General features: G+C 41.5%; 1 protein-coding gene across 1 annotated transcript in view; it reads left to right on the top strand.

The window, feature by feature from the left end:
• The first annotated feature begins 15454 nt into the window (after window positions 1-15454).
• Window positions 15455-24732, top strand: part of EDAR (ectodysplasin A receptor) — a 145206-nt gene continuing 135928 nt past the window's right edge. Inside the window, exon 1 of the mRNA XM_040336481.1 lies at window positions 15455-15812. The gene's annotated coding sequence lies outside the window, so the exon portion shown is untranslated. The remainder of the gene's footprint in view (window positions 15813-24732) is intronic.

Here is a 24732-nt window from a genome sequence, read left to right as displayed (position 1 = left end):
GTATACACAGTGGGGCACCAAGACCATCTACTAATTTCCCAGGACAATTTTAACTAATTTTTCAACCATCCTAATAGTAGCTGACACCGCCCAAAGGCAAGGAGCTTGAGCAAAGGCTACTGGGTCCAGTTGTGAGGTATAGTAGTTGAGGAGTCTTAGTCTATCCTCATGTCTCTAAGTCAAAACAACTGACGTATACCCACCTTCTTCAAGGCATCACTGTAAGAAATGTTAAGTGTAGTGTGGCTTACTGGAATTAGTCCTCTTATATACAGGAGCAGCAATAGGTGGCATGTTGGGAATTTACTGATGACAGTAGCCCACTATTTAAAAAAAAAAAAACATAAAACATTTGATATTTGGCAGTGGTGCTCTAAGAATGGCATTGATTCTTTCAACTACCAGGAACTTTTGATCCTTCAAATATGCAGTGGCCCAGGAAAGTAACTTTACCCTGACAATGCTGCAACTTTGAAGGAGAGACTTTGCATTCGGCGTTTCAGAGAAATAATAGCAAGTCCCTTGTGGCTGCCCTACAAATTGTTTTTGAGTAACAAGCTAGCAACAAGTTATCTATGTACTGCATGCTTCTTGTGCTGGCTATACATGCAGAACATTCAGCATTTATTTTAACAAAAGCCCTTCAATTCAGTGTATTTCTATATTAAGCTGCCTCCCCAGTGTAAATAAGTACACTTATTATAAATTAAAACCAATAGGGGGCGCTACATACAACAAATATATCATCCCAAATGTCCTTACTAATAACAAAATTTCAATATCAAATGTGAACTACCAACTTTTTAGTTTAGCAATCTCCCTAAAAGACGTATCCGTACACCATATAGTTTTCAATACATATGTGAAAAGCAGTTTGTAAACATTCAGCATTCCCTGGAAGGAGTCCGATGGGCAACTTGTTAGCTCTGTGAAGTATCCAGGTCCAGATGGACTGTCAGCCTTCAAAAGTAGAGGCAAAAAGGCAATAACAACTTGGTGACAGAAAGGAAGGCATCAGCCAGCTTGATTACTACAACAAACCCCTTTGCACATTCAAATCCAGGATAGAAATGTATGAGAACCCAGCATTATTGTTTCACCTGATTCAACACCCTCAAATCCTGCATAAGGCCCGGTTCACACAGGTGCATGACATGTATAAATCAATGGTCCCGTATGAGAGCCGTCTTACCTGGTTCCTGCACTACTTTGGTTGAGGCTTTGGTCTGTTTTCAGCCCAATAAATATAATTTAAGTCTGATCAAAGTTGGATCCTCATCTTTACTAGCCGACAAGGTCTTATTTCCCACCCCCTGCTCCAGTAGCCCCTCCTCTGGTGTGTTGTGGTAGCGAGGAGGAAGCCATCCCAAGTGACCTTGTGTTATCCATACCTGTGTGTCCTGTGTGATAATGGTACCCAGGAGAAACACAGGGGCCCGATCCAGGCTGGATAATGTGGAGCTCATTTGGCTGGTGTAAAAAGTGTAGTATGACACTCAGGATGTGAACTACAAGGGCAGGACCAAGAAGGAAAGGGCCTGGCAGGAGATCTGTGAGCTGTACCACAAGAACTGGAATTCATGACCAGACAGTGTGTGTGTTGATAAATGTAAGTGATTTTTCAAACTCTTTGGTGTGTGTCTGTTGCAATGTTAGCAATGTTGGACCTGGTATGGATCTTAAGGGAAAACCCCACGCCTTAATTTAAAAAAAAAACGGTGTGGGCACCCCAAATCCATCTCAGGCATTATGTCTGGTATGGATTTTAAGGGGAACCCCCATGGCAAACTTGAAAAAAATGGCGTGCCCCCAAATCGGTTCCCCCAAAAATCTATACCAGACCCTTCTCTGAACACGCAGCCCGGCAGGTCAGGAAAGGGGGAGCAAGCACCCCCCTCCTGTATCATACCAGGCCACATGCCCTCAACTTGGGGTGTGGGGTGCTTTATTATAAGGGCGCTCTGTGCCCCCCACCCCAAAGCATCTTGTACCTATGTTGATAGGGACAAGGGTCTCATCCCCACAACCCTGGCCAGTGGCTGTGAGGGTTTGCAGGCAAGGGGCTTATTGGAATCTGAAAGCTCCCTTAGAACTGTCTTCTTTGTTCTTGGTTTGTGATCACAGGATGGATCCAATGTCAACGCCTCCTGTTCCTCCTTCTCAGAGCTGGGCTCCGCCCTTTCTTCTCATAGCAGGCCACTCAGCTGTCGGTTGATTGCCCTGTCTAATCTTTCCACAGTGACTCACCTGGTGATAATATCCTGCTCATCAGTCCTGTTGGTTACTTAAGCTGTTCAGTTCAGATCCTCTCTGCCTTCGCCTTAGTCAACATATCGAGAGATTCTCTCCTGTCTACCTGTTAAAGACTTGCTTGGCTGATATCCATTCTGGTTCCTGATCCTGCTTGCTGTTCCACTATGCTGATTCTCTGGTTTCCTGATTTCCTGGCTTGTTCTGAAGTAAGCTGATCCCTGGCTCCTTGACGTCCTGGCTTGTCTGACTATGCGTTACGGTTACCAAACTCTGGCTATGTTTTGACTAAGTTTGCTCTGTTTACCTTTTACCATTATTATTATTAAACCGTGTGATTTTTACTGCACTTCCTTCTCTGTCGGATTCATGGTCCCTAACACTCCTCTGCTCTTCCTCCTGTTGTGTTTCCATCAACACTGCCACACCTGATGTGATAAAGGCTGATACTGCAGTTGCCAGAGAGGACATAATGGGCATGGCTGACCGACATACACTAACGCACAGGAAAGGAAGAGGGATGACAGCAGCAGGAAAAGGAATTTATGTTTTGATTGATCAAAGGACAAATCGGACTATCACAAAATTCGGAGGGAAATCATATCCCGTTCATTAAAGTAGGATGGAAGCCGGATTGATGTCGGCCTGAAGTTGCAGGGCAAAGTCAGTTCGACAGTCATACGACTGTCCTGTTGTGCCAGTGTGAACCAGGCCTAAACCTGTAAACATTCTTCCCAGGCTTTTTACTGGCAAGAAGGCATTCTATCTTCTGACACAGTGTATAACATTTTGTATTAAGAGTTTAATTCACACAACCTATTATATAGAGAGTGGGCATTGTGGTATCCTTAAGTGGCTTCGGTCCAACTTTAGAGCCAGCTTTTTTACAGGGGAATTAAAAAAAAACTGTGTCAGTACTGTCTGAGGCACTAACTGGCATGATAAATAAAGGGGCAGCTGACTGGGAGAAATCCATTAATTCGTTTACATGTTTCTGAGGAACCTCTAACTACATACCTTTTCATATCAAGATAAAGTGACAATTCAATTTGCAGGGGAGCTCTCATGCCAACAGATTACAAGAAACTATGTAATTTAAGAAAATGCTAAACCCACGTGGTGGGCTCAAAATTTTTAGCACTTAAAAGAAATGTGATTTACAGTACCTTTCATGCTGCTCACACCCCTTACACACCCATTGTTGGGTGCCACCCTTCTGAGGTCCTGCAGGTTAAAACTGATCCAGGTGGACCTTAAGTAATTCTTATGTAGCAAATCAGCCCTACTGCCCTGACTATAGTGAAAATTTATGTCCCTCCCCCTTTCTCCTCTCTACAATGTCTTTTAACTTTAGAACTTGTTCAGGGACCTTTAAATTATGTTGGGGACTTTAATGCGGTTCCTGACCCTGCCATAGACTGTTTGATTGAGAGGTGGTGGTAGATTTTATCAATCATTTGTTGATTGGATGAATGTTTACAGTCTTACTGATGCATGGCAGTGGAGACATTTAGACCTTCCTCAATTTTCTTGCCATTCAGATTCTTTCCGCACCATGTCACGTATTGCCTTAGCCATCACTACCTAACTGACCCTCCCTTTTATTGCTGGTGCCTCCTTACTTCCAAAAGGCATTTCAGTTCATGCACCACTCCTATTGAACTCCAACTCCTTCCCTCTGGCGGTGCTATATTATGGTGATTAAACTCTCAATGGTTGTAGGATCAGATGGTTCAGAGGGAGTGTTTTGAAGGTATAGTTGATTTCTGGAATCCTAATCTCAATACTGCTACCCATATAGCAGAGTGGGAGGTCTTTAACCACTTGAGTGAGTGAGTGAGTAACTTGTATAGTGCAGCAAATGTGAACTTAATCGCCTCAAGGCGCATGGCATCCAGCGTCGTACCGGTCTTTCAGAAGAGGTGGGTCTTTTGTTTTTTCCTAAATGCCTGATGGTTTTCCTCTAAGCGGATGATAGTGGGTAGAGCATTCCAGAGCCGTGGTCCTTGGACCGAAAATCTACGTTCTCCCTTCGATTTGTATCGGGATTTAGGAATTTGGAGAAGGTTTTGGTTGGTTGACCGGAGCACGTGCTTGGTGACACGGGGTTTTATTTTCTCGCTTAAGTATTGGGGAGCCTTCCCCTGTATACATTTGTGGGTGAGGCAGAGCGTCTTGAAATGTCACCCGGTCCTGTACGGGCAGCCAGTGGAGGGACCTCAAGACCGGGGAGACTGATTCCCATGGCTTTTTACCTGTTACCAGTCTGGCTGCCGTGTTCTGGACAACTTGTAGACGTGAAATCTGGTATTTCGGTAGTCCTAAGTAGAGGGAGCAGATGATGAGAACCGCTGACGACTGATCCTATTTGTGCATCCATCGTCATGTCTGAGTCAAAGATGACTCCGAGACTTTTGACTTTATTGCTTGGCGCAATGGTTTGTCCGAGGATGGTGGGTGGTGTCCATGTGGTCCTAGAAATGGATTTCCTATTTGCGTGAAGGGTGAGTAGTTCTGTTTTGGATCCGTTGAGTTTGAGGGAGCTTTCAGTCATCTAATTGTCGATCAGTGTGAGGCACTTTTCAAGTTCATTAAATTGGTCTTTTTTGTTGGTGATTCGAAGGTAAAGCTGCATGTCGTCCGCATAGGAGTGGTAGCGCAGGTCCTGTTTGCTGATGATTTTGAGGAGCGGGCGGATGTAGATGTTGAAGAGTACGGGTGAGAGGGGTGATCCTTGCGGGACTCCGCATGTGATGTTCCGTGTTTCTGATGTAAAACCTCCAAGTTTCACGGTCTGAGAGTGATTTTCTAAGAAAGATGTGAACCACGGTAGGGCCGCGTCAGAGACTCCTGCTACTTCTTTGAGTCGCGTGAGCAATATGTTGTGGTCTACTGTGTCGAAGGCTGCACTAAGGTCCAGCAGCACTAGGAGACAGGATTCTCCGTCATCTGCTGCTTTGAGGGCGTCATCCCATATCTTGAGAAGAGCCATTTCTGTGCCGTGGCCTGGGCGAAAACCTGATTGCAGAGGATCTAGGAGTTTGTGATCGTCCAGGTGGGGCTGAAGCTTTTGTACTACTGCTTTCTCCATGATCTTGGAGATCGTGTTCAGGCTTGTTACCGGTCTGCGCTGGTTTGGGTCTTTCGGGTCGAGGTTGGGCTTCTTTAAGAGGGGTTTTATTATGCCTTGCTTGAGGTTGTTCGGAACAATCCCTTTCCTGAACGATTGGTTTATAATGTGCGTTATGATGGGTGCCAATATGTCCGTGCATTCTTTCAAGAGTTTTATAGGAATGATGTAATTCGGTGATGTGTTGTCTCGGAGGCTTCCGATGATGTTTTTTGTGGTGTCGATGGTAATTGGGACCAGCTCGAAATTCGTTGATCGTGGACTATTTATGTTGATTTCTTCTTCTTGCTGTATCTGAGTGGGGTTGATGTTTTTTTTCTGTTGAACTGTTGCCCGAATCTTTTCGATTTTTTTGGATAAAAAAAGTCAGATAGTTCATTACAGAATTCCTCACTTGCAGGGGGCTCCAAGCAGGAGGGGTTCATAGCCTTAGAGACTAGTTTAAAAAGTTCCCATGGACGGTTTAGGGCTTTGGAGATGGTGTTTGCGAAATGGTCTTTTTTAGCTTTAAAAATCGCTTTGTGGTAATTCTTGGTGAGGGTTTTGTACTTTGTGAGGTTTTCTTTTGATGGGTTCCTCCTCCAGGCTTCTTCAGCTCTTCTGCGATCCTGTTTCAATAGAGTAAGAGTGTCGTTAAACCAGCCTGAGTTATTTTTCCGGCTGAGAGCTCTGCGTTTCGGAGCGACTGTGTCTGCTGTTTGTAGTAACGCTTTGTTTAAAGCGTTGAGTGTTTGTTCCGTTGAGTGGTTCAGATTTGGTACTTCTATTTTTGTCGCTAGTGTGGTTTTGAAGAGCTCAGAGTGTAGTTTCTTCTGCGATCTTGCCCAGTGTATAGTTGTTGGGAGTTTGGGTTTTTGAAAGATGGTATCGGTGGTTAATATAAATTTAGTAGTATGTGGACGGTTTCCTCGGGTGTAGCTTGAAGTTGCAGGGTGAGTGTTTCCATAAAGGGCAGTGAGTTCTGTAGAGTTGGTGTGGTGAGAGCGAGGTGGGATTTATAGATCACTGCGAGGCCTCCCCCTCTTTGTCCTGTTCTATGCTCGGTTAGGATGCGATAGTTCTTGGGCACCAATTCTGCTAGGATGGGATTACAGTCGGGTGTTAGCCAACTTTCTGTGATAAAGAGGCAATCTGTGTTGTGTTGGACGATGAAGTCGTGGATTTCCTTTCTGTGCTTGACTGCAGATCTTGTGTTGATCAGGACGCATTCTAAGTGTTGTAGTCGATGCAGTGGCTTCTTGATTTTTGGGTTTGGTTGGCGGTAGATCCTTAGTAGTTGTTCTTTCCGTAGTGTTCTTTGAGTGGAGGTTGGTAGCGTTGCGGCCAACTTCCTTAAGTTGCGGAGGGTGTCCGCTGCGTACTTGATGATGAGCATGGTGGGAGATGACTTGATGGCGAAGTGCTGATACAGTGATCCTGTTGATCCAACGATGATGAGGATGGTGATCGGGGGGGGGGTGATGTTCCCGGAAGGTTCAGTTGATATTCGCTCAGTGACAGTGATGTGGATCGGTGAAATTGCTGCAAAAAAAGATGGTGGCCCGGCCTAAACCGCCCCCCTGAGTTGATCCAGAGGAAGGCGAGCTCCTGAAGATTTACCCCCCTCATGACCAGGCCATTTTTTTGCGATAAGACACTATGTTACTTTAACTGATTGCACAGTCATGCAACGCTGTACATAATTCAAATGTATTTTTTTTTTCTACAAATAGAGCTTTCTTTTGGTGGTATTTGATCGCCAATGCTTTTTCATTTATTGCACTATAGATAAAAAAAATGACAATTTTGAAAAAAAATTATATATATTTTTTAATTTTTACTATAAAAAAAAATCAAAAAAATCAAATTTCTTCATAAATTTAGGCCAATATGTATTCTGCTACATGTTTTGGTAAAAGAATCCCAAAAAGCGTATATTGAGTGGTTTGCGCAAAAGTTATAGAAGCTACAAACATTGGGATATATCCTGGAATTTGTATGTATTTATTACTAGTAATGGCGGCGATCAGGGACCTATAACAGGACTGTGATATTGCTGTGGTAATCGGACTCTAACTGACACCTTTGGGAACCAGTGACACAAATACAGTGATCAGTGCTAAAAATATGCAATGTCACTGTACTAATGACACTGGCTGGGAAGGGGTTAAACATCTAGGGCGATTAAAGGGTTAAAGGTGTGCTTAACCTGTGTTATGCTGTACTGTATGTGAAGCTTTTACTAAGGAAATTGGTATATGTTATTCCCTGCTTTGCAGGGAAAGAAAATCCAATGCTTCCCTGCTGACAGGATAGAGATCTGCCTTGTTTACATAGGCAGAATTCTGTCCTGTGTGTCTTTTCAATGATTGGCATATGCTGGTGGTCATCCATTGCCCAGCACCTGTTGATTGGCATCTGCTGTGTATAATCCCAGCACAGCCGGGCCGATGGCAGCGCGCGCATGCGCCCCCTACCTGGAGGTGCCAGATCCTGTACCTAGAATGTGATCTGGGGCAGCAGAGCCTCCTTGCCGCCATACATGTAAGTCATACGGTTAAAGCAACCCTTCATGGTACCTTTATGTCAATCACTGAGATACTATGTAAAAATACTCAAATGTGCACAAAACTTGAATCTGTTATGCTACAGGTGGAAGCTATTTACACTACAGACCCTACTTCTGATACCAATGCTGCCTGGTTGCATAAGCGTTGGGCATAATCACCCAATTAATCAATTCGTCAACGATTCCAGTGATTCTGTCATTTATGGTTTTACTTGACCTGTGGCCCTTTATACATTGGCAGCACCACCAGACCACCACATAGTAACTCACAATAACTTACCAGTTAAATCATGCAACATCTTTTTCTCTGATCATTTCTGCTAACATTTTACAATACATCACTCTGAATACTTGTTTTTTTTAAGTGGTCATGTGACTAGGTGCTCTATAGTCTGCTCTTGGGCAACATGGCCGCTTGTCAATGTGAATTGGCTGCCAATCAAGCTGACAGTTATATATAGCGTGATGCCAGTCACCTGTTGTAGCCTTTGAGAAAGTCTTGACAGGGCAATGCGTGAGCAGAGTCTAGGTACCACATATTGGAATATGGATGTGACATGCCTTGTTTTATCTGCTGAAATGTGAGTGTTTTTTTACCATTTATTAAAAATCATGAGAACGATCTGCACTATTAGTTTCTTTCTGCTTCCCACCTATTATCTTGCCATTAAAAGATGGAAAGAGGGAGACTGGAGAGGGGGTAAGTTTGTACATGTGTAAATAAAGTGCAGTTGGCCTCCTTTTATCAGTGGGGGTACAACAATTAAGGTGAGCAGATATCCATAAGGTGAGGTGAAGGTCACTCCAGTGTGCATGGTGTAGAAACTGGAGCTTACTTGCACTTCCTGCAGATGGATGTTTTTTTTTAATAGATTTTCTTCTACCACTGTTGCACTTTATATTGACTTTGGAATATATATATATATATATATATATATATATATATATATATATATATATATATATATATATATATATATATTTATTTATTTAATATCACATCACTGTGACATACAGTTGGGAAAATAATTATTTGATCCCCTGCAGATTTCAAAAGTTTTCACACTTACAGAGAAATTACGGGTCTATAATTTTTATCATAGGAGTATTTGAAATGATAAAGACAGCATATCAATCAAAAATACAGAAAAGCACATGATACAAATGTTATAAATTAAGTTGCAGTTCAGTCAGTAAAATAAGTATTTGATTCCCAAGCAAAACATGACTTAGTACTTGGTGGAAAAACCCTTATTGGCAAGCACAGAGGTAAGTGTTTTTTTGTAGTTGGTGATCAGGTTTGCACACATCTCAGGAGAAATTTTGATCCAATCTTTTTTACAGAACTTCTCTAAATCCTTAAGGTTTCTTGGCTGTTGCTTGGCAACTTGAAGTTTTGGCGCCCTCCATACATTTTCTATAGGATTAAGGTCTGGAGACTGGCTAGGTCACTCTGTGACCCTAATGTGCTTCTTCTTAAGCCAGGGCAGTCTTAATAGCATCATGGGCCCCTGGGCAACTTAATGCACTGGGGCCCCTTCCAGTCTGCCCCAATTTACATACCTACTCTCAAAAATGTAAGCATAAATAGCATATAGTAAACATAAATTCATTGGTACTCTCAATAATTTTACACCAATTTTAAACACTAAGAAATGATGCCATAAATCATAGACTAATCATAGACTAATTAACACAATAGACACAGTACAGAGGGCAGGGCAGAAGAGCTCAGTACGAGGGAGGGGGATTAGTAGGGCACAGTACAGGTTCGAGGACTCTACCTGTTACTGTCCCAGGAAATCCGGAAGAGTTGGCAAATATGATGTAATGCAAGATTATCATGTGGCCCCATTGAACTGGAGGCCCCTTGGGCAGTGCCCAGAGGTGCCCATGCATTAAGATGGCCCTGTCTTAAGCCACTCCTTTGTTGTCTTGACAGTATGTTTTGGGTCATTGTCATGCTGGAAGACCCATATATGACCCATTTTCAGTGTTTTGGCTAAGGAAAGAATGTTCTCATCCAAGATTTTACAATACATGGCCCCATCCAGTCTGTACCTTTAGCAGAGAAACAGTCCCAAAGCATAATGTTTCCACCTCCGTGCTGGACTGTAGGGATGGTGTTCTTAGGGTCATAGTCAGCATTTTTCTTCCACCAAACACAGCAAGTCTCCCTCCTCAAGAAGGTACATGTACAGTCATGCCAATGAACATCTAATGATTCAGAGAAGGATTGAGAGAAAGTGCTGTGGTCAGATAAGACCAACATTTTGCACTTTGGCATTAACTCGACTCATTGTGTTTGGAAAGCAGGAACAAAGATTGTCTCTGGACAGCCGCACTCTGAACAAATTGTAGCCTTTTATTAAAAGAAGGACAGCACTACAAGTCACAGCAAAATCAAATAAAACCTGACTTCTGACGTGTTTCGCACTGAAACTAGTGCTTAGTTATAGCTATGGCTACAATTTGTTCAGAGTGCGGCTGTCCAGAGACAATCTTTGTTCCTGCTTTGCTAAGTGCATTGCTTGCACCTAAGTTGTCTGCAACAGAAGATATTCATCTGGGTTCCCACCTGGAGCGTCTATTCCCTTTTCCCCTCATTGTGTTTGGAGGAAGAATATGCTGACTATGACCCTAAGAACACCATCCCTACAATCAAGCATGTAGGTGGAAAGCATTGACGTAAAATGAAGGATGGATGGCCGCACTCCAAACCAAACAGGTTGTCTTTATTTAAACGAACAGCAAAAACATACCGCATCACAGCAACAGAAACATGAATAAGCACTAAGTCAGTGCGAAACTTCGGTTATCCTCCTGTTTCTGTTGCTGTGATCCGGTATGTTTTTGCTGTTCGTTTAAATAAAGACAACCTGTTTGGTTTGGAGTGCGGCCATCCATCCTTCATTTTACGTCAATGCTTGCCTAGTGCACTGCCAGCACCCTTGGAATCCCACACCTGTGTATGACCCTATAGCAGACCCACCTTGAGCGGTGATTTTCTTTCTTCCATGGAGGTGGAAACATGATGCGTTGGGGCTGTTTCTCTGCTAAAGATACAGGCCGACTTTACCATATTAAGGGGCCAATGGACAGGGCCATGTATTGTAATATCTTAGATGAGAACTTTCTTCCCTCGGCCAGAACACTGAAGATGGGTCGTGGATGGGTCTTTCAGCATGACAATGGCCCAAAACATACCGCCATACCCTGTTTTAAACTTCTCCACAACTTTATCCCTGGCCTGTCTGGTGTGTTTCTTGGTCTTCAGGGTGCTGTTTGTTTACCAAGGTTCTCTAACAACCTCTGAGGGCTTCAAAGAACAGCTGTATTTATACTAAGATTAAATTACACACAGGTGGGCTCTATTTACTAATTAGGTGACTTCTGAAGGCAATTGGTTCCACTGGATTTTTTTTTAGGGGTATCAGAGTAAAGGGGGCTGAATCCATTTTTCACAAATTTATTTGTACAAAATGTTGAAAACCATTTATAATTTTGCTTCCACTTAGCAATTATGTGCCACTTTGTGTTGGCCTATCACATAAAATCCCAATCAAATATATTTATGTTTTCGGTTGTAACATGACAAAATATTATTGATTTGTGGTCTTTGCACTGATAACACTTCACTGTTTGTAATATTTTTTTCTGTTGTAGTGTGATAAGTGAAAATTTGGTAGTGATACCTGCTGATTATTTTTTTTATTTTCTATTTTTTTTATCGTATTTTTTTTTCTTTATTATGCATTTTAATCTCTTATAAATGTCCTGAAGCCACAAGACAGTGCTTAAAGTCCTATTGTGTTTTCAATTATCAAACTCTGTAGATCGACTCTATTATTGAATATATGTAGTCCAAATTGCTATATTCAGTGCTTGTAATTCAATAATCAATGTGCTCACCCTCCACCAGATGTGCTCTCACCTGAAATAATGTGACCTTACAGTTAAGTATGTCTCTCAGTGGGTGGATTCCTCCAGCTTTATTTCTTCCCCAATACTTCCCTTCTCTGGTATCCCCATACCATATTTGGATCAGACATGCACATGGGAAAAAAGAAAATCACCAAACAGAAGTAATATAAAATAACACTGTAAAAAATGTATTAAAAAGTGCAACAACCCAGTGCAGAAATGACCTGTGTAAAATATATATATATATATATATATATATATATATATATATATATATATATATATATATATATATATATATAAAAAATCCGTGTCTGCAAAATACATACACTACAAAAAAAACTGTATAAAATTGTGCAACAAACAGTCTTTAGTGCAGAAAAAACTATTCCAAAAAAACATGCAAAATAATGCAAGTCCTTGTGCTGGAAAATTTCTAAGCCACACTCCACAGCAATGTGCAAATAAATCCAAAAAGTGCAGATTCAAAACAATTGCCTCTTAATTGCAGTGATATCCAATAAAGTGCAGGTGCTTTCATCCAGTGCTACGTGCCAAGCGTTTCCCCCAGCCTCTCACCTTAAACTGGATGTAAACCCACTCTCATCCTTTCTAAACTACTGCCATAGTGCTGATCTATAAGGATATACATGCCTCCTGCATGTATCCTTACCTGTCAAATGTCTCCCCTCTGTCTGTTATGAGATCTGAAAAACTGCAGATTCTGTGGGTGGATCTGTTGTCTGGAGCTCTGTGGGTGGAGTTGTGATGTCAGTAGACTCCCCATCCACCTCTACACTCCCATTACACTAAATTCTGCTATGATCACTAACATCCAGTCAAAATCCAGAAAAGTAACCACATGACTTCAGAAAGGGAGTGGGGGTGGGAATTAAAAAATAATGCCTGTCTCCAGTCTAGTGCATGAGATATGTAAATAATCTGTCACTCACAGCAAGGGGGCGGAACGGACTAAGGTTTTTCTCTGTAAGTCCGTTTTTTTCACTGAACAATAAAAGTGGATTTCTCAGAGCTGGATTAACTCTTTGTGGCAAGACTGGGCACAGATGATAGGAAATATTTTACTCTACATTGTGACAGCAAGAAAAACATTTTATATACATATATTTTTTTACACAGGTCATTTCTGCACTGGATTGTTGCACTTTTTAATTAATTTTCCACAGTGTTATTTTATATTATTTCAACTTTATGAAGAGTCATTTATGCATATGTTTTGCAATTATCACAGAATTATTTGGTGTTTTATGCACGTTATTTCGTATAGTTTAAAATATTTTATAGTAAGCACCCCCTTTTATTGTTATACATGTGAACACTTTTTAGGCGGCTGCTACTTTTTTAGTTTTTAGTACATTTTATCCCTTGTTGGTTTGCGCATTAGTTCCCTAATTTTTCACCAAACGGAAGTGCTTATAACGTTTAAAAAGTGCACACTGAAATATTTTGTTTTAGTCCGAAAAATAAATTTAAAAATAAAAATAAATGTATTTTGTTAATAACGAAATTTGTTTTTATTTATTTTGTTTCGTTAAAAAAATGCATTCATCCAAAAATCCGAAAATTATTAAGGTTGAATCTGTCATTAAAGGCTTATGGTGTCTGTCAAACGTTCTAAGAAAATTCAACTAAACTGTATGATGCAGCAATCGTACATTTCCGGTCGAATGTTCCGCCTACAAGCTATAGAAGAATTCTAATGTTGTATGACACTAGTAACAATTATATTTATAAATTATTATTATTAGTCAACCAACATTAAAATTCTTCTATAGCCTATGGGCGGAGCATTTGACCGGAAATGTACGATTGCGGCATCGTACAGTTTAACTGCTTGCTGAATCTTCTTAGAACTTTCGATAGACACCATAAGCCTTCAATGACAGATTCAACGTTTGTATGTTTTTCGCTGCTTCATCCAATCTTCATCATTCATGTCTAATGGTCTACTCCAGTGGTCTCCAAACTGCTGCCCGAGGGCCGGATGTGGCCCTTTTCTTGCTTTTATCCGGGCCCTTGGGGTACTATCCCTCCCACTGAGGGTGCCATCTGACACCCACAGTGGAGCACCATTTCTCCCACTAACACCACTAATGGGGCACTATGATACCAACGATAGAGCACTATTCCTCCCCCTAATACCAGATGTTTAGTCCCACTGATGCCAGGAAAATTTCCACCCCCGCTGGTCAAAGTCCGGCCCTCCAAGAGTCTGAAGGACAATAAATCGGCCCCTTGTTTAGAATGTTTGTAGACCCCTGGTCTACTCCAACATTGCCTCTATAATGTTGAATCTTTTCTCTCTATGTCGAATCTTTCCTCTCTATGCAGAATAATCTTAAACTAATAGGGTTTAGGTTAGGCACAGGTTCGATAGACACAGATGGCTATTGTTAGCATCATGTCAAATCTCCTATGTATATCGAATTGTTGTAGCAATGAAAATAATTTTATGTCGCATCTTTCAGATTTCGGATTCTGCGTGTTCTCTTTTTTGTTTGTTAAAACGATAACGAAAATACCCGAAATTTGGTCAAAAATGCATTTGGACGAAAACGAATGCACATGTCTAGTGGGAAGCAGCGACTGTGCTGCCTTTGTTACGCGCAAGAGCATCACCTAGGTGAGCAGATTGTTAAGGGTTACAAGACTGTAGAAAGTGACAACATAAAAGCTGTTATCTCATCTGGGGACAGGTAATCAATAGAGAGGGAAGGGGGAGGAAAAAACACCTTTCAAATGAAAACTGAGCTACACATTTGCAGAGACTGTTATAGGTTCACCTATACCCAGTCTCTGTAAATGTGTAGCTCAGTTTTCTCCCCAGTGTGTCATCCGAAGTTGTCCAGGCAAGAGTTAATAGAGATAGCAAGGGACAGATAGAAGCACCTCCTATATGCTGTTGTTTTTTTTTAGCTAGGCAATCAGGTTTTATGCACCATAGTGCTCAATATTCAGCGCAACGTACACTGTGCCCACTTTTTGCTGCAGGGTGCCAGGTAAGGGGTCCAACTTATGAACTTGCACACTGCATTCAGAAGACTCCCCTGCCTATGACAGTAGAGAGTGCGTTTACCGGGACAGGGGTTTTGGGGCTCATCAAAATGTTCCTACTTCTGCTTCACTGTGAGCTGTAGAACATTCTTAGGTATTAAAATTTTTGATTGAGTGTTAAAAATAGATATTAGAGTGCTTTCAGTGCTTTTTATATTGGTATATTTTATATTGTATGTAAAATTGGTTACATTAGTATCTACTGCCTAGGACTGAAATACAAGTATGTCCAGGCATTTGAACACAAAGCATTTTTTTTTTAACCGTGTGCAAAAATATCCTGTGGTCAGAGTTCAAGGAACAGCCGTACTAATTCTCAAGGTGTTGTTTTAGTGAAAGCTTTATGCTAATGACTTTAAAAAAAGTGGGCATACTTAAAAGGAAAGCTGCGTGATCATTCAGGTTCGGAATATGGTGGAAAACCCCTTTTAATAGTGCCAAAGCTTCCTAACTCTTTAGGCTACAATTATACAGACAGCTCTTTATGATATAATACATCCCTTGCAGCAAACCGGTATTTCTTTTTTTTCTTCTTTCTTAAAGGAAGCCTAGATGAATGAAGAGAAGACAGGTAAGCCTCTAGGTGGTGTCAGAGAGTTTACATGTATACATTAAAAAGGGGAAGAAGAAGAAGAAAAAAAAAACTCTGCTCTCTCCAGGCTAAGTTTAATCACTTTTTGCAAAGCATGTGTACTGCTCGGAGAGAGACGTAGCGACCCCACTTAGGTCTGCAACATTACCTGGAAATAATAGGGACCTTAAAGGACTGGTCACAGCTTGGCAACAGATGAGAACTTGGTCACAAAGACAGAGCCAGCCTGGTAGCAGAAAGAAGCTCCTATGAAAACACTGGAGGGTCAGAATTTATACTTTCATTGTCATCTGGTAAGTTCATTTCACTAAATATATATATATTGTATCGACACCGTCACCTCTGAAAAAAGTGTTTGACATTGTGACGGATCCTATCCCATATGAATTCCTCAAACTCAATGGCGTAATATGTCCTGCTTTTGTAGAACTACAAGTCTCAGCTAACCCGAACGTCTCTAGTGCCGTTGAGTTATGCTAAGATTTGTAGTGTCATAACTAGATTTGGCAGCCTCTTGTGTAGCTAGAATACCTTGGCGGTTTTTGTTTTTTTCATATATGGAATGTACGTTGTATAAACTAGGATGATATCTACCATTTAATACAAGCTATCATTTTCAGATGTAAAATCCACCTCCCCTTTTTTTTTTATTTATTGTTCCTTTAAAGGTTGTTGACTCTTTAATCATCGGCTGATAATTAATTGCCTGTTTTGATTGCTGCATTCCTAATAAAGCAGCTGAAATTACAGTTTAGTTTCCTATCCAGGCGAGGCGGTGCTCATCATCAGCACTTTGGCTGAGGTTGAATGAATGTGGGGAATTACAGCCTGCGAATACAAGCCCTCAAGCACTTGCTACAATGTATCTGCAGCTACTGTGTATATAGACAATATATGTGTACTCTGGGCATAAAGATAAGGCCCCTGTCTAATCCCTCTTTTATAAACAAAAATACCGCTTAAATAAATAGATAGCACACATCTGATCCTACGTCTATATCCGTACAGGCTCCATAAATATGGCAAAGCAGGTGAACCATTACCGTATCCACATGTTGACATTAGTATTAACTGCAGATAAAAAGTTAGCGACTATAGCAGGGCTTTTAGGTGGTGCATGTGTACAGATTATTTTTTGAGAATAAGGATCTTGTGTAGTGTCACTTTAACTATACCAATATATGCGGTGCGGTAAACTCAGCGAATCCTGAGCGTTTCTCACACTGGATTGAAATCGCACTCAGTTCATGCGATCTGCCACCAGTATCAATGTTAAATTAATGGCACCCCAAAACAGGTCCTAAAAAAACAGTGCAACCTGTTCCCGTGCAGGTAAAAAAAAAGGACGCCTGCACCTTTTTCGTGCAGTGTGAAATGAGCCATACAAAATAAATGGGCTGAAATGGCACTCAGTTCATGCGATCTGCCACCAGTAGCAATGTTAAATTAAGTGCACCCCAAAACAGGTCCCAAAAACACAGTGCAACCTGTTCCCGTGCAGGTAAAAAAAGGATGCCTGCACCGTTTCCGTGCAGCGTGAATTGAGCCATACAAAATAAATGGGCTGAAATTGCACTCAGTTCATGGGATCTGCCACCAGTAGCAATGTTAAATTAATGGCACCCCAAAACAGCTACCAAAAACGCAGTGCAACCTGTTCCCGTGCAGGTAAAAAAAAAGGATGCCTGCACCTTTTCCGTGCAGCGTGAATTGAGCCATACAAAATAAATGGGCTGAAATTGCACTCAGTTCATGGGATCTGCCACCAGTAGCAATGTTAAATGAATGGCACCCCAAAACAGGTCCCAAAAACACAGTGCAACCTGTTTTGTGAGCACCTATGCTACCGGATTCCAGTGCAGGTAAAAAAAAAAGGATGCCTGCACCTTTTTTGTGTGGTGTGAATTGAGCCATACAAAATAAATGGGCTGAAATTGCACTGCAAAGAATCGAGTCCGAATCAAATGCTTTTGTAGGTTTTGTAGTTGTAAGAGGAAATTTTCAGTTCATTGAATCTTGTTACTGCTTAGGCTGGCCATACATTATACATTGTTCTTGCTCAATTTCTTGTAGATTTACCTTCAACTATGTAGTGCAGTGGTCTCCAAACTGCGGCCCTGGGGCCAGATGTGGCCTTTTTGCCTGCCTGTATCCGGCCCTTGGGGCACTATTCCTCTTACTGTAATAAGACACTTTTCGTCCAACTGACACCCAACAGTGGGGCATCATTTCTCCCCCTGACACCAATAATAGGGCACTATTCCTCCCAATGATACCAACGATGGGGCACTATTCCTTCCCCTAATACCAAATATGGCGATGTTTATGATGCCTGGAAAATCTCCACTACCACTGGCCACAGTCCGGCTCCCCTAAAGTCTGAAGAATAATAAACTGGCCCTTTGTTTATAAAGTTTGAAGACCCCTGATGTAGTGTAACGGCCTGCCTGATTGCATACAAATGGAAAGTTTTTAGGTTTGACCTCATATTATACGGTTTTGATAAATCTAAAGGAAAAGTATGCAAATTGTATAATGTATGGCCAGCTTTAAGCAGCTCATAGATTTTGCAATTTTCTTTCCTTCCACCATGGGTGGTTAGTGTTGATGAAGGAATCCTTTTCGCGGCACTATTGCATTCTGCAGGTGAGAATCCTTCCTTGCTGGCAGAACACAGTGATCACTTTTAGCAGCTGTAACCGCTGGAAGTGTTTGCATGAAAATGCAGCCGGCTGGTTGTACTGAAGTCAATCGCTGGATCAACTTCAGTACAACCAGCCTGCCCATAGATAGATCAAATCCCAGCTGGTACCTGCTGAGCTGGCCGAGATTTGATCCATCTAAGGCCAGCTTAGCAATTGATCTATCTATCATCATCTATCTATCTATTATCTATCATTGGGATGTTTAATATAAGAACTAGGCACTAATTTGTGTGTATGCTCATCAATTTGCTGGCCAAAAACATATCTAATTATCATACAAAACGTTTGCAAAATCACCTGGATAATACAAATGCATAACTCCTTTCAAAAATACTGTAATCACTAAGGAAGAAGACATTTTTTGCAATGGTTAATTGTTAAAAAGTTTTGCATGTTTTTTTACAAAGACTACTGCAAATATCATTGTGCCATGTGCCTGGGAGACAAACCGTCACCATGTCATAATACTGGGGTAGGGCTATAATCTAATAGAATGTGGGGAAACTAATATCTTTGGTTCCCAAAAATGCTTATGAAACTTCCATTATGGGTCCCTACCTACAAAATGTAACCTCCATTCTAAAAAAATGAATAATAAAATGAAATTATTCTTTATGTCTGAATCCAAGAACACAAGAAGTTTAATATTTTCCCTTTTTTTACCTTGTGATCTTGATAGTAAAGTACTTCCTGTCCTAGGGTGACAACACTCACCATACACACAGAGAGGCAGTGTTGTCACCTTAGAGCAAGACAAGTATTAGGACTGCAGAATACCTTCTACACCTCTCTTCCCTATAACATAGGGGATACATGTTCTGTACTTCCAATACACTTCAGAATAACAGGTATTGTGTGCACTTATTGAACAGATATAACACAACACTATTAAGGTCATATTTAACAGCTCTAAATGGAGAAAATATCAGACGTTAATTGATATACATTACGTATTCATGTATTAGCTGCACAGTAAACATATTCATGTATTAGCTGCACAATAACAGGATATACAGTGGGGATCGAAAGTTTGGGCACCCCAGGTAAAAAATTGTATTAATCTGCATAACGAAGCCAAGGAAAGATGGAAAAATCTCCAAAAGGCATCAAATTACAGATTAGACATTCATATAATATGTCAAAAAAAGTTACATTTTATTTCCATCATTTACACTTTCAAAATTACAGAAAACAAAAAAATGGTGTCTGCAAAAGTTTGGGCACCCTGCAGAATTTATAGCATGCACTGTCCCCTTTGCAAAGCTGAGAGCTGCCAGTGTCATGGATTGTTCTCACTCATCGTCTGGGAAGACCAGGTGATGTCAATCTCAAAGGTTTTAAATGCCCAGACTCATCTGACCCTCCCCCAACAATCAGCACCATGGGTTCTTCTAAGCAGTTGTCTAGAAAACTGAAAGTGAAAATAGTTGACGCTCACAAAGCTGGAGAAGCTATAAGAAGATAGCAAAGCGTTTTCAGATGTCAATATCCTCTGTTCGGAATGTAATTAAGAAATGGCAGTCATCAGGAACAGTGGAAGTTAAAGCAAGATCTGGAAAACCAAGAAAAATATCAGACAGAACAGCTCGCAGGATTGTGAGAAAAGCAATTCAAAACCCACGTTTGACTGCACGATCCCTCCAGAAAGATCTGGCAGACACTGGAGTTGTGGTACACTATTCCACTATAAAGAGATACATGTACAAATATGTTCTTCATGGAAGAGTCATCAGAAGAAAACCTCTTCTACATCCTCACCACAAAAATCTGCGATTGAACTTTGCAAATGAACATATAGACAAGCCTGATGCCTTTTGGAAACAAGTTCTGTGGACCGATGAGGTTAAAATAGAACTTTTTGGCCGGAATGAGCAGGGGTACGTTTGGAGAAGAAAGGGCACAGAATTTAATGAAAAGAACCTCTGTCCAACTGTGAAGCATGGGGGTGGATCAATCATGCTTCGGGGTTGTATTGCAGCCAGTGGCACAGGGAACATTTCACGAGTAGAAGGAAAAATGGATTCAATAAAGTTTCAGCAAATTTTGGATGGTAACTTGATGCCATCTGTGAAAAAGCTGAAGTTAAAGAGAGGATGGCTTCTACAAATGGATAATGATCCTAAACACACCTCAAAATCCACAGGGGATTACATGAAGAGGCGTAAACTGAAGGTTTTGCCATGGCCTTCACAATCTCCTGACCTCAACATAATTGAAAATCTATGGATAGACCTTAAAAGAGCAGTGCATGACAGACAGCCCAGAAATCTCAAAGAACTGGAAGACTTTTGTAAGGAAGAATGGGCAAAGATACCTCAAACAAGAATGGAAAGACTCTTGGCTGGCTACAAAAAGCGTTTACAAGCCGTGATACTTACCAAAGGGGGCAGTACAAGATATTAACTCTGCAGGGTGCCCAAACTTTTTCAGATGCCATTTTTTTGTTTTCTGTAATTTTGAAAGTGTAAATGATGGAAATAAAATCTAACTTTTTTTTACATATTATAAGAATGCCTAATCTGTAATTTGATGCCTTTTGGAGATTTTTCCATCTTTCCTTGGCTTCGTTATGCACATTAATACAAATTTTTACCTGGGGTGCCCAAATTTTCGATCCCCACTGTATGTCTTGATAGATATATTAATTGCAATCACCTATACCTACCAGTCATATAATATTTGTGGCCATGCGTCACATAAAATTGTATTTTAATGCACAACTTAGGCCCCTTTCACACGGAACCGAATCCTCTTCGATCGACCAGAGTTCTGTGAGCAGATCCCTTGCTGATAAGAGTAGAGCAGGACTTATGTCACATCTGTCCCCAGACTCGGGCAGACCCCACTGAGCTTTATGGGTGGCCGGGTGTAAATGGACCCTGCTGACCCTTTCGAGACCTCATCAGACCCTCAGGTAGGCAGATGTAAACAGGCACAAGTCCATTTCCATCCGCCTGTACATATGGCTCCATGGACCTTCCAATCAGGTCTGCCAGAAAAATTGATAGGTGTATCCGATCAGGAGACCTGTGTGAAAGGGGGCTTATTCTGCGTAGACACGGTTGGAATTTCCGATGGAAAAAGTCAGATGGGAGCTTTTCATCGGATATTCCGACCGTGTGTATGCTCCATCGGACTTTTTCCGTCAGAATTTCAAACGGACTTAGATACAGAGCAGGTTCTCAAGTTTTACGACAGAAACAATTCCTATCGGAAAATCCGTTCGTCTGTATGGAATTCCGACAGGGAAAAAACATGCATGCTCGGAAACAATTCGACACATGCTCGGAAGCATTAAACTTAATTTTTCTCGGCTCGTCGTAGTGTTGTATGTCACCACGTTCTTGACGGTCGGAATTTGGTGTGACCGTGCGTATGCAAGCCAAGCTTGAGTGGAATTCCGTCCAATTTTTTTCTAAATTCCGTTTGTGTGTACGCCGCATGAGCTGTCTTATACTGAGAAAGTAAAAACCTAAGTGAAGTTTATGTTGCTTTTGTGTCTGGCGTAATGTTCACTAGTGTTATTTATTGAGGCCTGTGGTTAAGCATGTTGGTATTTTACCTCTGGTATATGATTCACAAACATTTTCTTATCAAGCTTGCCAGAGCACAGTGTTGAAGTCAAGATAAAAGCCAAGACAGACTAAAGCAGAAAGCAAAAAGTCCACAATGACATCATATTTCTTGGCACGTTGCATAAACTACCTCCTTTCAGAGCAGTGTGTCGATGATAAGTAAACAGAGATAAAACAGAAAAAATATTAGGATTGCCTTTCCGAGTCTGGTTTTAAAATATATCACATGCAGATTCTTAGGGTGAGTTGTGACAGTTTTGCATGACTGCACTGCTGTCCATGTCAGTCCTTAAATGGCCTAGAAAATAAATGAATTATCCGAGTGTATTTGCAATAGTAGCAATTACAGGCCATCAGACATGCATAGGAAACAACTGCTTTAGGTGTGAGCTTTAGGTTTTAAAGTTTAGCTCCAGGGAACCTAAAAAGTCACCCTTGCAGTGGGTCTGTACTTGCACTGAAAGTTTAGTATAGGACAGGGGTGGCCAACCAGTGGCCCGGGGGCCACATGTGGCCCACGGAGCCCTCTGATGTGGCCCACGACCTAATGCTCTGGAATGGTGGGTTGGCAAGCCCAGATCACAGGTTGCTGACCCACCATACCACAGCATCAGTGTGGTGAATGAATCTGGTGGTAGAGGAAGAAAGCGGCTGCCGAGCAGAGCCCCATAAGCCGATGCTTTCTCTACAGCGCCAGCTTTTACACAGGCGGAGTCTATGGCAAAGTTCAGCTAACCCCCAGGATAGACACAGGTGCACTACGCTGCACCCGGGGTGTGGGTAAACCACAGAACATCAGTGTGAAAGCAGTCTTAAGCCCTTTTCACACGATCAGCCTGACCAAATCGGGCCCTCAATTCACCTCTATAGAGCGCCAGATGTCCGTTTACGCCCACCTACCTCCAATCCGAAAAACAGAAGGGAGTTCGTCCCTTTTCATCTGGGTGGATTAGAGGGCCTATAGAGTAGCCGTGACCTGTAGCCGTGACCTGTCATCCACCCGCTACGCTCATTGTGGCCCCCGACTGGTTACCAAGTTGCTTAAGTGGCCCTCGATCTTCAAAAGGTTGGGCACCCCTGGTCTAGGACAAGGGTCTCCAAACTTTTTAAACTAAAGGCCAGTTTACTCTCCTTCAGACTTAAGGGGGGGTGGACGGTGGTCAGTGGGAGTAAAAAAAATTATATAGCACCTGAAGTCAGTAGGAGGAGGAATTGTGTCTCATAATGGATATTAGTAATATAAATAATGCCTTATCATTTGGGTATCAGTGGGAGCAATAATGCCCCATTGCTGGTGTCAGTGAAATACATAGTGCCCCATTATTGGTGTCAGTGGAAGAAATTTTGCCCTATCATCGGCATCAGTGTTCCATTGTTGGTATCAGTGGGAGAAATAGTGCCCCATCATTGTTGTCAATATAAAGGAATAGTGCCCCATCGTCTGTATCAGCGGGAGGAATAGTGTCAGTGGAAGGAATAATGCCCCGTCATTAGTGTCAGTGGGATAAATAGTACCCCTTCATTGGGTTCAGTGGAAGGAATAGTGCCCCATCCATATCAGTGGGAGGAATAGTGCTTCATATCTGTAGGAGGAATTCCCAAGGGCCCAATAAAGGCAGGTAAAGCCTGGAGTGGCCTCCAGACTGTGGCAGGTAAAGGGCTGCAGTCTGGAGGCCACTGGTCTAGGGGAACAGTAAAAGCAATTTTACATATCCTATAATCTGCACCCCAGGCAGTTGGCACTCCCCCCATGCTCTAGCAGTGGACTGTTTATCGGCATCCTCATGTCCCATCCAGGGCTATTGATCCCGCATGGGTCTTGATGACATCAGAGGTCCTCAGATCACCAGAACATAAGGGTGAAAAGGCTGTGGGGTCCAGTCTAGCAGCGCAAAGGAGCCTGCAGGGGAAGGGGATCAGGTAAGTAAATCTACTTATCAGATCCCTTAGAAGGCGCAGCCCCACTGTAAAGGGGGAATTTTTTCATATTTCCTGGAGTTCAGTTTTAAAAAGGTTATAAACCTTAGACATGAAATATGAACAAAGCATATCCCTCCAGAGCGTGTACTTGTCTTAATTAAGAGTACTAAGTGTAATTTCAGTCTGCTGCTTACAGAAGTGTAATTTCTGTCTGCTGCTTCGTTCCTCTGCTATCAGCATGAATTGCTTCTAACAAGTTTTCCTGACACCAAGAGAGAAATGGTGACAGGGAAGGAATCTCTTTTGTACTTTTGTACTGCTGTACCTGCGTTCAAAAGACTTGAGTTTATAATGTACTAAAGTAGACTTTCTCAACTTTTCTTAACGTGAGGGAACCTTTGAAATAACTTTCTGGTCTCAGAGAACACTTGCTAAAAATTACTATATGTACAGCTCTTTGTACATTAGTGTGTTTGTCAGTGGGAATGGAATTTCTTGACATCTGGCATAAATATTCATCCATGGATTTTGGGCTGTTTATGTTGGAGATGATTTTACAAGGAACCCCGCATGACGTTTGTTATCTTTTGTTTTACATGTATTTGATTTTGTTATGTGATGAGGTGGTATATTTGGTGTACTTTTTATAGCAGCAGAAATAAATGGTTTCTGGAGTTAATCCACCTATGTTTTAAAGTGTTAGATTATGTATCACTGACAGGAAATAAATACAGCATATGAATCCGTTTACTTATTCTTTGCATCCTACAAAATGGAAAGTCTCCTAATTTCTTAGAATTTCTTCAGATATTAATCAAGTTTTTTTTTTTTTTCCTATTGCACATCCATGACTGGTAATGCTATCCATCTGACATTGTATTAGAGTGAAGGAATGGATAATAGTCCCTGCTTGTGTTTACCGGAGGGTCCTGAAAAGGAAAATGTAATACACAGCGGCTTAGCAGTCTTTCGGTGCGGCAGTTGCATTAGCTTTCTTTTTCAGGCAAACAACA

This window comes from Rana temporaria, chromosome 2 (assembly GCF_905171775.1).
Source record: "Rana temporaria chromosome 2, aRanTem1.1, whole genome shotgun sequence".
Classification (NCBI taxonomy): Eukaryota; Metazoa; Chordata; class Amphibia; order Anura; family Ranidae; genus Rana; species Rana temporaria.
Note: the sequence above shows the minus strand (reverse complement) of the source record. Positions and strands in the feature narration are given on the sequence as shown.